Source organism: Diplotaxodon limnothrissa, linkage group LG17 (assembly GCF_057381915.1).
Source record: "Diplotaxodon limnothrissa isolate DT_005_m linkage group LG17, D_limnothrissa_male_GT1.1, whole genome shotgun sequence".
Taxonomy (NCBI): Eukaryota; Metazoa; Chordata; class Actinopteri; order Cichliformes; family Cichlidae; genus Diplotaxodon; species Diplotaxodon limnothrissa.
In genome coordinates, this window is record NC_140612.1 from 28,607,414 (window position 1) to 28,622,036 (window position 14,623).

A 14,623-nucleotide genomic window follows, 5' to 3' on the forward strand; every position below is an offset into this window, starting at 1 on the left:
TCCCCAGTGCCACAGAGGTTGTCGGTGATTGTGATGCACAGGAAGGGAGAAAGCTCCTTGGAGACTCATTGGTGCGCTGATTTTGAAAGAAGCCTATCATGGAACAGCAGAGCTGGATAAGGTAGATTAACAGAAATTCATAATGGCAGGCTGAAATTTCTCATTTCGTATATGGAACTGATTGCCCATAATATATTGAAACATTAATCCCCAGACACACACACACACACACGCACAGTGTCAGAGTGTTTGTTGTGCAGAAGCATGATGATTGTGTGGGTAGTCAGGGATCAGTCAGACAGTAGAGACGGATAAGCAGATATAGATACGGGATCAACGCATGCTGTCTCATTCACACATACACACACATATATACAAATACACCCATTTGATTGAAGAGGTGATGGCTTACTGCCCTTTGCCCCTTAAGCTGAGACAGTATTACATTTGATGCACACAAAGGAAGGGGTTAAGTGATGTACTGGCTAAATATTTGGAGAAGCTCGTCATTTGCATTTTGACTCAGGGGACTAAAAACAAAGGACAAATAAAGACTCGGTAAAATGCTCAAGAGATGGTTTTGTCTTTTTCCTGGTTATCCATAGTCTAGTCTCTCATTTAGCTCCTGGGTTGGGATTTAGCTTAATCAATTACAAAATGTGCCCCCCTCCTCCTCCTGCCTTCTCTTTCTCTCCTTCGCCCTCATGCTCATTGTCTGCCTCTATCCATCCCCTACTTTATTTGAGCTTTTCAGTGCAGATGATTGAATGTCAGCCTCTTTTCATGTGTGTGCATCTGCACACGGGCAGAATATGGAGACATTGTGACATTTCAGCTCCCCTTTGTCCCCGGGCTGCTGCGAGACACCGATAAAAGACGCAACAAGCTCAGTCACAGATCAACCTTTCAGGACTGGAAGAGGAGGAGGGATGAAAGGAGAGAGGAAAAAAGCTTCAAAAGCGTGGTGACGTGCAGCAGGAAAAAAGAGGGGAAAAGATGAGGACATGAGTGGGATGCAGTGATGTAATAAAGAAAGGGCTGTTGGATTGTGGTTGACAGTGAAAGGAGCGTGTCTACGGTTTCCTCTCTTTGAATGTTCTTTTTGAGGTGTGGGGACAGGTGTATCTGGTTGCATATGCAATGTAAAGCAGACAGAGGGGAATCTGAGATGAGTACTTGTCGTTTGTGTCTAGATTGTAGCTTCCTTAACCTTTTGCAATGTTGCAAAGCCTAGCTCACCATACGGACAGAGCTCGAGGCCTTTGCATGAGCATGAATAATGCAATGATCAGTCACAATCACTTGGTTTTCTCCCTATGTCGGTCTGCTTCCTACTTTAGGGAAGGAGACAAGCTGTTCATGTAGGCAACACAAAATTCGCTTACTGTAATGATTTGACTCTTCCCTTACTCTGGGTTTAAGTTCATACCGTTGTAATCACATGTTTGTCTCCTGATACTTAATGCAATTTGTACGACATACCAAATTTACTTGCAATTCTAAATATTGAAGTACTGTTTGAGTGCTGCATAACTAACTGTTAAGAAAAAAATGGCTTGATCCTTTGGCTGTTTGAGGTTAATGAACAATGAATGCACAAAGAGTCCAATAAGATGTTGAGGGATAGTCTGCATGAGCTCTAGCATTAGTAATTGTTTTCCCCCAATCTATTTACCTTTCAATTATAATTTCTTCTGTCTAATTGTGGTTTAAATACACACCCTCTACTTGTCACTTAGTCTTAGCTGAGGCATAATTGGATATTTAAGTGGTTTTAGCATAGTTAGTTTAACATTTGCCCGTTGTAGCTTACATTTGAAAAATAAAGCTTAGTCTTTCTCTGTCTCCTAAGTGGTGAAAAATGTAGGTTTTAGACTAAGAGTAAAGTCATGTTTAGCAAGCATAAACTGCTTCTAAAAACAAAACAGTGCATTATTCTGATTCAAAATAGAAAAGGTCAGTTCCTCTATCTTTAAGTCATATATTTTTTTCAAAAAATTGCAGTATGATTGTGAGATTTCTGGGAAGTACAGGACCTGACACTAGACTTAGAGAAGCTGTGAATGTCCAGGTCATGGACAGATGATCATCAGATCATAAAGTAGCTCATCTTTATTTGGTTTTTCAAACACACTGTACACTTTAAGAGATTTCTAATATTGTAGTTTTTCTATATTTGAAAAAACAAACAAACAAACAAACACACACACACACACACACACACACACACAAACATATATATATATATATATATATATATATATATATATATATATATAAAAGATATTAAAAAAAGTTACATTTTATCTTATAATTAATACCATGGTTCAGGGGGTTAGGGTGCTCATTTTGTAACCAGAAGGTTGCCGGTTCGATCCCCAGCTCTGTCTGTCTTGGTCATTGTGTCCTTGGTCAAGACACTTCACCTACCTACTGGTGATGGCCAGAGGGGCCATATGGCAGCTTTGCTTCTGTCAATCTGCCCCAGGGCAGCTGTGGCTACAACTGTAACTTACCTCCACCAGTGTGTGAGAGTGAATGAATAGTGGAATTGTAAAGTGCTTTGAGGGTCTCGAAAAGCGCCATATAAATGCAATCCATTCTTTAGTGAATTTCACATAAACTGCATATTGAAAATAGTTGGTGATTTTCTACAAAACATGTTAGTCGTTGGTTATTATGGATGCAAAGTGTTTTCTTAATCACTGATATCATCTGACTGGCTGTAAGCAGTGAATATGTGGAGCAATTTAGGGCGGCACAGCGAGAGAGGAGATGTCTATGAATTGTAGGGTGCAGCATAAACAGCAGCCTGATGCAACGTACTGTAATCACAGTACTGTCAGGCACACACATTTAACGGTGTGTGTGTTCATGCTGAAGGAGATTATGAATAGCGAGAAAGTCCATTAGCTGTAAGTAATATGGACGAACCTGAATTAATCAGAGGCAGGGTGTTTTTCAGTATATGAACTTGTGTAACAGACAGTAATTAAAGCAATTAACACAGCTGCACAACAATGACATCTGTGGCTTGTCTGGATGTACAATTGGCAGCAGCATCTACAAAATGACTGGCGACATGATGAAAAATTGAGCAATAAGATGGATATTGTTACATTTAGATGGTGTGTAGGAGTGCCTTTTGACAAAAAGGTTTATTTTAGTCTGATGCCTATTTGCTGCTTATTGAGTATTCATATTTACTCAAGTCCACATATGGATACTGGAGATGATTATGTAAGACAGTAAGTCTGCTAACCACTAGTTTCATTTTCACTTCCTGGTTAGGTTTAACCAGTAAAAACTAGTAAAAAAAAACAAAAAACAAAAAAGCGTTTATTTTAAAATTTGCCGTTTCATGACATTTACCCTGCAAGCTGAAAAACAAAGTGTACCAAAATATGATGCCAACAGGGCATCCCAGTTTCCAAATACATGAAAAGCCAAAATCCTACTGTTTCCATCAGGACTCCATGCAACACACTCGTTCGTCCTTACGGTTACTGCAATATTTAGGCCATCCTCACCACTCTTTGTTATGTTGTTGAAGTACTTATTAAGTAGTATTTCACAGGCTAACTTAGCTTGTGTTCATAACATTATTTAGTTGGTGGCCAGACAATCATCTTGGGCAGGAATAGCATCGTAATTTTGGGCTATTAAGGATTTGTTGTTAACTGATTTGTTCGTTTTCCAGGGTTAATGTACTGCAAACATCTTTAATGACTTGAAAAATAACACAAGGTGCACAAGTTTGACTTTAGTTTGGATTTTCACTTATGTACACAGGTTCAAAAGTACATATAGCCTCAGATATGTACATCCACTCATTTAAATCATTTAATATTTGGTGCTGAGAGTTCTACAATGTCTTTATGACTGATTTGTTTGACAGCACTTAATGAATTGGTCAGTACTCACAACAAAGTCCAAGGAACTCAGTAAAGATCCAAGAAGAAGAAGAAGAATAACTGTAAATTTACACATGTCGGGAAGATCATTTGCTCAAACAATTGTGCAGAAGAACATGTTATTCAAATGTCTCACCACTTTACCAAGGTCTGGAAGAAGATGCAAACTGTCACTGTTATCAGATGAAAGGAAATTGGTTAGGATGTTTAGGAACAACCCAGGAAACACAAATGATCAAGCCTGCAATGAACTGAAAACCGCTGGAATACCAACGTCACTATCCACAGTCAAGCGAGTTTTACATTGCCATGGGCTGCAAGGATGCCAACCAAGAAAGAAACCCCTGCTCCAAAGCCAACACCCTGCACAAAAGGTTTATGGTCAGACTAGAAAAAAAACAAGCTCTTTAGCCATAATGCCAAGGGATATGTTTGGAAGAGTAAAAGTGAGGTTTGCAAACCATTCTCCAGGGCTGTTTTGCTGCCGGTGGCTATGATACTTTGCCCAAAGTAGGTGGAATTTTGGAGGAGAAAGAAACCCTCCAAAATTATCAACTTCACTTAAAATCAACAACTAGATGGTGGAAACTTGGACACAACTGGGTGTTCCAACAGCACAATGATCCCAGACATCCTTCAAAACTGGTTAACTTCTGAAATGGCCCTCCCAAAGCCTCAGCCTAAACCCTTTTGAAATTTTTAGCCTGAGCTGGGTCTGTGCTCGGAAACCAACTGATTTTAGAGCAGCAATAATCAAAGAACTGACCCTGTGCAAAGACTTGTGAATGTGTGCAGAGCTTGTGGGACTTTGCACAAATTACTTGAGGTTATTTCTGAAACGAGTAAATTCTGGTCTTAAGAAAAAGAGAAGTCTGCGTTATTATCCAGCGCACTATTCTTACCTGCTGTGCTTGCAAATTTTGTCATTGAATCTGTTAAGCTATTGGAAAACAAAATGCATTACATCCACAATAAGGCAATAGTTTATACCCTGGCAGTACATAGAATTGTGATTTATGAGAGCATATATATGATACTCTGAGTAGTTAAAACAAAGCAATGAGTTAAAAACACAATAAAAGAGTTCATACTGTTGAGAGAAACTGCAGAATTGTGTGGTTTCCTTGAAATGATCCATTCAACATTAGACAGGCTGTTTCCTCCACTGTTAAATTTAAAGTGGTTTTTGTGTCTGTGTTATTATTAAACTCTAAACTAGAGAACAGTTGCTTCGCGAGCAACTTTAGGCCAGTTTGTATTGAAGTGAAATGTCTTTCCTATTGTTTCTCTCTGTGTGATGCTTAGCTGTTTACAGTATGAAGCAACTGCTGCTGTGTTCAGTATTATGTAATGACAGACTCTAATGGGGGCTGCCATTTGATGTGCTTATGTAAACAGCTCTCCTGCTGTTCTTTTGGTGACTCATTCCTGCCCAAACCTGCGCTTTGTGGGTGGCTCTGTGTTATCTAGCGCGTTATGTCATGATTGCACCAAGGACCTCAGATGACGCTCACGCAAACTCGCCATCACTGCACCATTAACTGCCCCCATGTAACCATAACACAACAAACGCATACATGCACATGCATACGGAAAGCATTCTGTAATTGGTTTTTCAGGGAGAGATCGAGCATTAAGATACATTCAAGAGGAAGGCAAGGTCAGCTTTCCCTCTGATATGTGAAACTCATTATCCGAGGAAAAGAATATGCTTCGCACCCCTTTGTTACTCCTGCTGTGTTCATGTAACTCTTTCTTTGAGCCGAGGGAGGGGACCGTGGTCTCATGGGCAGGTGACATGGCTGAAGGAGTTATATGGTGGGCGTAGGGCCCACTGCCTCATGTTAACAGAAGCTGATGATCGCCTTGGGCTAAAATGGTGCTTTTTAAGGTGTATGCTGAGTGAAACAATAGAAAGGAGACATCCTTTTAGGGTTTTTTTGTTTTTTGCTAACAGGATACAACATTGTTGGCTACATCGGTCTGTTAAAGTGGCATTGTGCCATGCAGATGTCACTATGTCCTTTATTCAGACCTGCATGACAATGATGAAAGGAGTCTGAACAGTACACCATGTACAGGGTTTTTCCTGGATCAGAATGAGCTGTTGGTGCGTGAATGTGCACGTAAGCACAATTGGTCCACAAATAGTTTAATCAGTGGGTCTGTGTTATAGGCTGTGAATCTTCTTACGACTTAAAAACAGCCCTTTGGAACATTTAATATACTAGCATGCATTAAATTAAATCCAACTTTCCAATAATGCGTTAAGGGCATTTGTGGATGGATATTTGTGTCTCATTTCTGGTTAATTCTGGACATTTTTTTTTATTGATTCGATACCAAGTAAATGGAGCCACTATTGCCAATGAAATACAGATACTCTGAACCTATGAAGGCAGCTTATGTAGGGAAGAGTAGCGAGACATGGCATACGATATAAGAAGAATTAACATTAATTTGCAAATTCCAAGTCACTGTGATTTCTTAATCCATTAATAGTTAACACAACAAAACACACCTTTCAGATTTTCATGTATTTTAAACCCAGTTTTACCCTTAAAACTGGGTTTTTAGAGACCTGGAATGTAAATTTGCCTTTCTATTAAGGATTTCAGGTCGACTTCTGTGGTTTAAATGTGCTATAGGCTATGAATAAAATAGATGTGACAGTCTACACAAAAAGGTTCAGACATTTTTCATATAGTGCAGCACCAGCCCAATACTTGTACCAGCACTGGTATTGATATTATTGATATTTGCATCAATTCACCCACTTCTAGTGATTTCCCTTTATGCTGAGGTCAGAAACTATTTGCTGTTTTCAAGGGGATTATTTTGTCTCTTATTATAATGTTTGGTTAATCTCCAAAACAGTCATGATGTCGAGCAGCTAATAGGCAGTAGACAATAGGCATCAGTTACTGAAGCTGCACGCAGTTTAGCCTTGTGCTACATTCAAAGCGAGCAGATAACCATCTAACATGTTCAGTTACTGGAAATGATGTCTGAAAGAAACTACTGTAGCATTAAAGCCTTCAGGGAAGATTCCTGGTATTGTAAACCATGTTAGAGGAGGCATTTTTCGTATTGTTTCCAATAGCATTTTTTTTTTTTTTTGGGTTGACGGTTGGTCATTTGTTTTAGTTTAACCAAATACAAAAGTGTCATTTTGTAATGTGCTGATATTAAACAAAGAAATTCAAATTAAAAATCCAACAGAGAAGAGCCAGGCCTGTTAAGTAGCTAGAATCCTTTCTCAGTATAGGAAACAGTCCTTTGCCAAAGGTCCAACAGCTGGTCTCCTCGATTCCCAGATGTTTACAGACTGTTGTCTGGGGATGCTTCACACTGGAAATGTGTGTGAAGCATCCCAGCTTTTTAAGATGTGTTGCCTCCCTCAAAAATCAACACAAATGTTTCTTAAAATGTACATTTTTTCCCCAGTTTAAACATTGCATATGTTTTCTTTGTTTGCAGTAAATAAACTATGGATTGATGACATATGGAAATCCTTGCATTCTTTTTTCTTTTGAATTTAACAGGGCATGCTAGATTTTTCAGAATTGGGTTTGTACATTACAGAAAAGTCACAACAGCAAAAAATTCTAATCCAGTTTGCTTACTCTAAGCTGGGCTGATTTACATGCCACATTTTGGGTGTTATATTATCATTCACAATTATTATAAAGGTTTCTTGTTTTTGAGGTCATATCGAGTTTAATTATATCTAAATGTTTTTGCTAGTTTGTTTGATACCCGTTGTCTCCATATTCCAAAGTCCATTTGCATTTTTTTAGAGCTTTTGATCACCTCCCATGGTTTTCATTAGAGTTGGCTCTGTGGAAGTCTAGATGCTCTCCCTATCCTTCTGAACATCTAGGACATATTATCCCTTTGGCTCATCCCATGTTTTTTCTTGTTTGCGGAGAGTTTTTATTTTTTCTGCATATCTTGAATATAAATTTTATACATAGAGTTCAAACCTACAAGATATTTCTGTAAATTGGTGCACAATACTTAAGCTTGCCTTAATTCACCAGCTGATGTGTATTCCCTGCACTGCCTTCTTGCAATAACCTAAAGATATATGAGAGAGATAACACTGACATAGAGTAATTACAGAAGGACAGAATAATTAAAGGGTGCACTCATCATCAATCTTGTGCGCCATTAAGATAAAATGTTGTTCCATGTGCGCAGCTTATGGTGGGTGTGATATACGTGCAGAGGCGACGCTCATGTGAAAGATTTATCGCTATAGGTGGTGAGGGCTGTAAACAGTGAGGACACGGACACGGTAGATGACATAAAAGGTCACAGGCGTGTACAGCTTCACAGAAAAACACACACATGAAAATTTCATTATACCCGAATAGCCTAAAATCAAAGTTGCCACCCTCAGGAGCATCAATTTTCCAAAGACAATACAGACTCACTCTGTATTTATGATATTCCATCATCTGCCTTTCTGCTTTCTTCCCTGGAATTTATTTTTGCTTCGCAAGAGGGATTTTTGTTTTGCTCACTTGCAGTGGCATTGTCAGTGAGTGGAAAGAACAAGCCAGAGCCAATCCCTGCAGTGAATGCACCTTTGAATGTGCTCTATGATTATGTATAGAAGCCATTTAAATTTCATCACTTGTTCCATTTCCCGTAGTCAGAGGAATTCGAGAAATATGAAAATGGACTGAAAGTAGCGTTGAAGGCATCAGCATGCAAATGCTGCGCAAGCAGTGTATCACATTTGACATGTGAACGCATTACTGCTTAACAACACAGCCATAAGCCTTTAGTCTTCTAGAATTGTGGTTGTACGAGAATTGACTAATTCAGAAGGGCCCACATAAAGCCTCCTGTGTTCTTCAAAGAAAAATATAGAATTTTGTTTAAGAAGTACAAGACAAGGGATTTGAAAACAGCTGGGACACTGCACGTTCCAATACCTCTTATATTAAACAGTCAAGTTTATGATCTGCAATCAATTTGTATGCTCTTTATAAAAATATTGTCTAAACAAAAGCTTTTCCATACTCTGCTGGTTTGGAATATTGTGTTTTTGTGTTTATATAACACAAGAAACCTTAGATAAAGATGTTATCTTCCACCACCACCGTCATACAATCTCTGTACCAATGTCAAGTATCTTGCATCTCTGTGGCAATTTTGCACTGTGATGGTTCAATCTCCCAGTCAGGGGTTAAAACCCTTCATAATGGGGCCATCCATCCTCATACCAGGACTTGAGGGAATAAAAAAAATGCTCTGCACTTTTTGGCACACACACACACACACACACACACACACACACACACACACACACACACACACACACACACACACACACACATGGAAACACACTCGACACTTTTACTTTCCCACCTGAGCCAGTATAAATGAGCAGCACCCCTCCTCTCTATCCCTCTAATATGGATGAAGGAGCTACTTGGCGACTTGACGACCCTAATTTCCACCCCATTGAAGAGCGTCCCAAACAGCTGTAGCTGATGAAATACATTAGCTGGAAACGCAACTCTTCCGCCACAGATGATACCACCTACAGAACAAAGTCTGCCAGCGATGAAAGGACAATGGGAGGAACACCTGTGTCCACTGGTGATGTGCATCTAGAAAATATCCACATTAAAATTTCTTCTGTTGCAACTGACTGTAACACTTGGGTATGAAATAAGAACCTAATTTAGATGAAGTTAGAAAAGTGACGTAATGTTCAAACTTTTGAAAGCTGTTGAAGGCCTAGAAATTGACCGTTTGGCAAACACTGTTGATGGGCGAAAAATGAATATTTCCTGACCGCTAGGGGATGGCTCTTGGTGCTGGCTCTTGGTGCTGGTTACTGTGAAATCATTTGCTAAAACTGCATTCATGCAAGCTGCCAAGGGGTCATGACCTGTTGGTGAGTGGTTACTGGAGGTTGCTGGTGTGAAAAAGACATATATGGTACTGCACTGAAACTCTCTTTGCATTTTCGTTGATTACTAGGAGCTTGTTGCTGTTGCCAGTAATTTGCATGGAAGATGGTGACTTCTCTGCAAACTGCTCTCAGTGCAGTAGTGAAAATCTATATTATTATTATTAAGTTTCACTAAAGCTTGGAGAGTAAATGATGAATTTTTGTTGGGGTTGCCAACAAAGGGCCCTAATAATCTGCTATTTCTGCTTCATTTAAAAAAGAAGTTAAATAAAAATATTTTTAGTATTCATCACTCATGTTTTGTATTCACATCTGCAGGGAATTGTTTTAACGTAATGGTTAACGGGTATATGTAACTTAACGATCATCAATATTTGTGTCCACAACTAAATTCAAGTTGCCACTAAATGCTAAATGAAGAATTTGAAGACTTTTTGTTACTATATCAGTGTTTTGAGCTTTTAGTTGGGTTGTCTGATATATGATGAAAGTTGAATATAACCAGTATAATTAGTATTAAAAAATATACAGCTCCAGTGACAAAAATATAACTGTTTAGTGTAACTCATTAAATCATAACGTATATTCTTATATAGCACAATATAAAGAGTCAACATGTTATGTTTGTGTTTAGCTGCCAGAAAACAAGGTTTTAAAGATGTGTGTTCCACGTATGTGTTGTACGTAAGTGTTGGGTCCATCACTCCACTGAAGTGTTGAGGCCATATGGTTGGCATGGTTGGATTGTCCTGGAACACTTCATTATGTGGTGATTTGGCAGAAGCACAGTGTTACCCTTGCTACTCTCTCACTCCCTTCACACTGCTGCACAGATGAAGTGGCAACACACATAAAGTGTACCTCGGTGTTTGTATATGTATATGTATATGTGGTTTGCTCGCGTGTGTGTATGTGTGTGTTTGAGGTAACGAAGCATCAACTGTGTGGGAGTTTTTCTGCTAGGAGAGTGTGTATCCATGGAGTGGGCATATGGGCGCAGAGATGACCACGAGCCAGCCTGGCTCAGGTTGCTGTTACCTCTCGGTCACCTCCAGACCACGGCAGATGCCATATTGGCATGGATGAAGGAGAAGCTTGGGCATGTACAAAGAATTATATTATAGGTAATAAGGATCAAAATATATTATATCATAATCTCGTGATCTACTTTTGAGTTTCTGACACAGTGTGATGGCATGATAAAATTAGAATTTGTCATTTTAAGCCCAGTATTTACTTCTGTCTCACACCATTGCATTAAGAGAAGGAAGGAAACATTTTCTCAAATATTGTACTTAATTAGAGTTAAAATTCTTACAGAATAAGATCTTTTAAAATTTGCTTTACTATATAACAGAAGTGATTCGAACATTGCTGATTCCAATCTTAAGTTCTTCTTCTACACTTCTGCATTTATTGCAGAATGTAAATGCATGCACGATTGAATTGGTGATGCACTAAAATTGCATAATCAAGTAATAAGTGCTAGGTGTACCCAGAAAAATAGCACACCGGCTGACTAATGTGGGTAGATTTTGATAGATACTTTCAGACCGCAGGAAAAGAGAAGAAAAACAAGTAAAGCAACTTTTGCAGACTTTGCATAGCAACCATAACAAGAAAAAAAAATTACAAAAATTGGTGACATTTATCAAAATGAAAAGGATTCTGTCAGTAGACAAACCTGCCAGTAGGCTTTTGCAGTGGTCATGATTCTCATTTTATTAGAAACAAGTTGAACTTCCTTGGAGGTTAGGCTGTGGTCCCTCTGGCGTTTCACTGAGATCTCTATTCATCCATAACCGTTAGGAGAGACTAGCACTACTCCTAGATGACCTAGCATCTGGTTATGGTCATAAACGCGCTCGCACAAACACAATGTCAGACACTGATGAACCCCCTCGATCATGAATAAGATAAATTCATTAATTAATGGGTCACGGGAGCAGGGAAAAAATCTACAAAAATTTAATCTGGGCTTGAAACAAATACCAGGATGGCATATTTGAACTGAGCAGCCACAACAAGCGGCAAAGCTGTAAATGCTGGTGGTCCAATCTGAAATTTAACATGATGAAGATTAGAATAACCTGATTATCGCTTTAATAGTCTTTTTCATGTTTATTGCAGACAGATTTTAACAGATGTGTGCTTTTTACAAATTCCCCAATTTACTGGAAAGCACCCACTCAGCACCCACACACCCACAGCAGCAGCATTCAGCTAGCCGGGAGGAGACAGACAGTAGCTGTGTTTGTGTGTCTCTAGAGTTTACGCCTCTGCCTTAAAGAACAACACACAAATGTCAAACACTAGCTCACACTAAAACAGCCGTGTAGCTCAGACAGACATACAGACTGAGCTGTGGAAGTGGGTCATCTCTCTATGGGGCACGAGAATAACAACAGAAATATACAAACATAACAAAGTCCTATCACAATCATCCTACTGTCTGTCTGCCCTAATGTAATTACACAGCAAGGGGTTGGAATACACACCACTGTTTTCAGGGCATGAAAAACCACATTGCTCTTATTTATGAAATGGTGGCGTTAGGAAATCATTGAAGAGCAAGAATTTTTCTGTGTGCATGTTTATGTGTGTGTGTATGTGAGGGTGGGGGTGGGGAGGTGAAAGGTTGAGCTGCTGTCTCGTCTTTTGTCCTTCTGGCTATGTCCAGTTGTGTTACATATCAGACAAACGTGCACACGCTAATCGTTATGCACATACAGACACACACAAGGGCTCTATTCCACTGTTTGACCTAGCCCTTAGCCATTAACTGTCTGCATCTATTGTGCAGAACCATGATCTAATGCCATCAGTGTAAAATCAAGGTTAAAGCTATTGCCCGTGTAGTAAACAGGAGGGCAGAGGGCTGGGGTTTGCGTCACAAGCATCATTTGCTCATTTGTAAAGTTATTTGTCTTAGCTATAAATATATTGAATTGGTTGCATCCAAGAAGCTCTAATTGGACCCATGCCTGTTAATAGGATTCAGCTGACAATCAACCATGCACACACACACACACACACTCAAACACAAACAGAGACTCAATCCCACGGATTTCCACTTACCCCCTGTGGTACACCCAGTTCTGCTGCATCTATGTTGGTGTCCCTTTGTGACGCACTCTAGTCATTTCTTGTTTGTACCAAGGGATGCATGCTGGGTGTCCTTCAAGGCCTTCACAAAAGTACTGAGGTGTCCAGCAAGGCGCCTGTTTGGCCTTACACACCCTCATAGGACCAAACCACGCTTGAAAGGCACCAACGTGGGGTTGAGATTAAAGTACAGCATGGAGAGAATGATGCGAGAGATGACCGTGAATGGGTTTGCTGTTTTCCTCTATAAGGGATCATATTGTCCATGATGCAAAGCATACAGACATTTACGGAGACATTGGGAAATTAGACATAAGAATAGGAGTTTCAAGCTCAAATTTGTGTACAACTGCAAATAGAACAAACTCAGACGTATGGGGCAAATTGACTGAATTGGATGTTTGTTATGAGAAGCTAAAATCATAATAATTTGTTCCTAGAATTGTGTTGTTTGGAACAAATATTTTTAATTAATTGGGTCATTTTGTATATATTTTTGATTTAAATTAATAATCTCCTGAGGAAGAAACCTCAGGAGACGCTGGTGTTTAAGATGTTGCATGCACAATGGCAAAAGTGCAATTACCAAAATACACAAAAAAATAAACAAATTGAAAAAGCCTTTTAAAAACACAGTTCTGAGTATATTAATTTTAAATCCTGACATGCACTGTAGACCCACTGTGGGCTATTCTCCCGGTGTATAATTCCTGCTGAAGTGGCGCTAAAGCCTTTTTTAATCTACGGATTAGAAAAAAGCTTAAAGTGTGTACACAAAACTCTGACTTTTGATAATTGAAGATAGCATAAATAATTTCAATGAAAAATATGCCAGAAAATGAAACATCTACCTATAGCAAAAAGTACCATAGCAATTATCTGCCCTTAGCAGAAAGTATTTTATAATGTGTGCAATACAGTAAAAAAGACATTATCATATAGGGGTAATAGGCCATTTAATAGGGATGTAAGAATTTTCACTTAAAATGATCATGGTCAAAACATGCTAATGCTAAATGATAACAAAAAATGGCAAGCACGGATGCCTGTTGCAGTTTTACACAAAAAAACAATAACTACATAATTGATTTTCTTGATAGTCATGACATTGTTGTTTCATTATAAAATATCATAGTTATCATAACACCCCTCTTTTATGTGCTACTGGAATCAGTTCATCTTATATGTTTGGGTCCTTCCCTGTGGTAATTAAAAGGCTGTTTACTAGAGCCCCGGACAGAGGGCTGGCTGCTATGGTTGAGTGGACCTGCAGAGAGAAGAGGTGAGGGCTGTCCAAAGGATGCCAGTGCCAAGACACTGTGCATGGGCCTCCATTAGCCCAGCAACCCCACTCAATGGCCACACCAAAGCCACACACACACACACAGTGTTGCAGACACAAACAAGCACTCGCAGTTGGCTGTGCCAGAATCACCCCTGGGGTGGAGGGTACATTAACTAATTGCTCAGCCCAGCTTACGGAGCACAACAGAATGAACGGAGGGGGATGAATGGGAGAAGAGTCAGACATAAAGACTGAAAAAGAAGGGAGACGAACACTGGCATAATAAAATAAAAAGAGTGATCACAGCGACATGAATAGATGCAAAAGAGAGGCAGGCAGGCAGACAGACAGACAGACAGACAGACCGGGAGCTTGTTTATATGG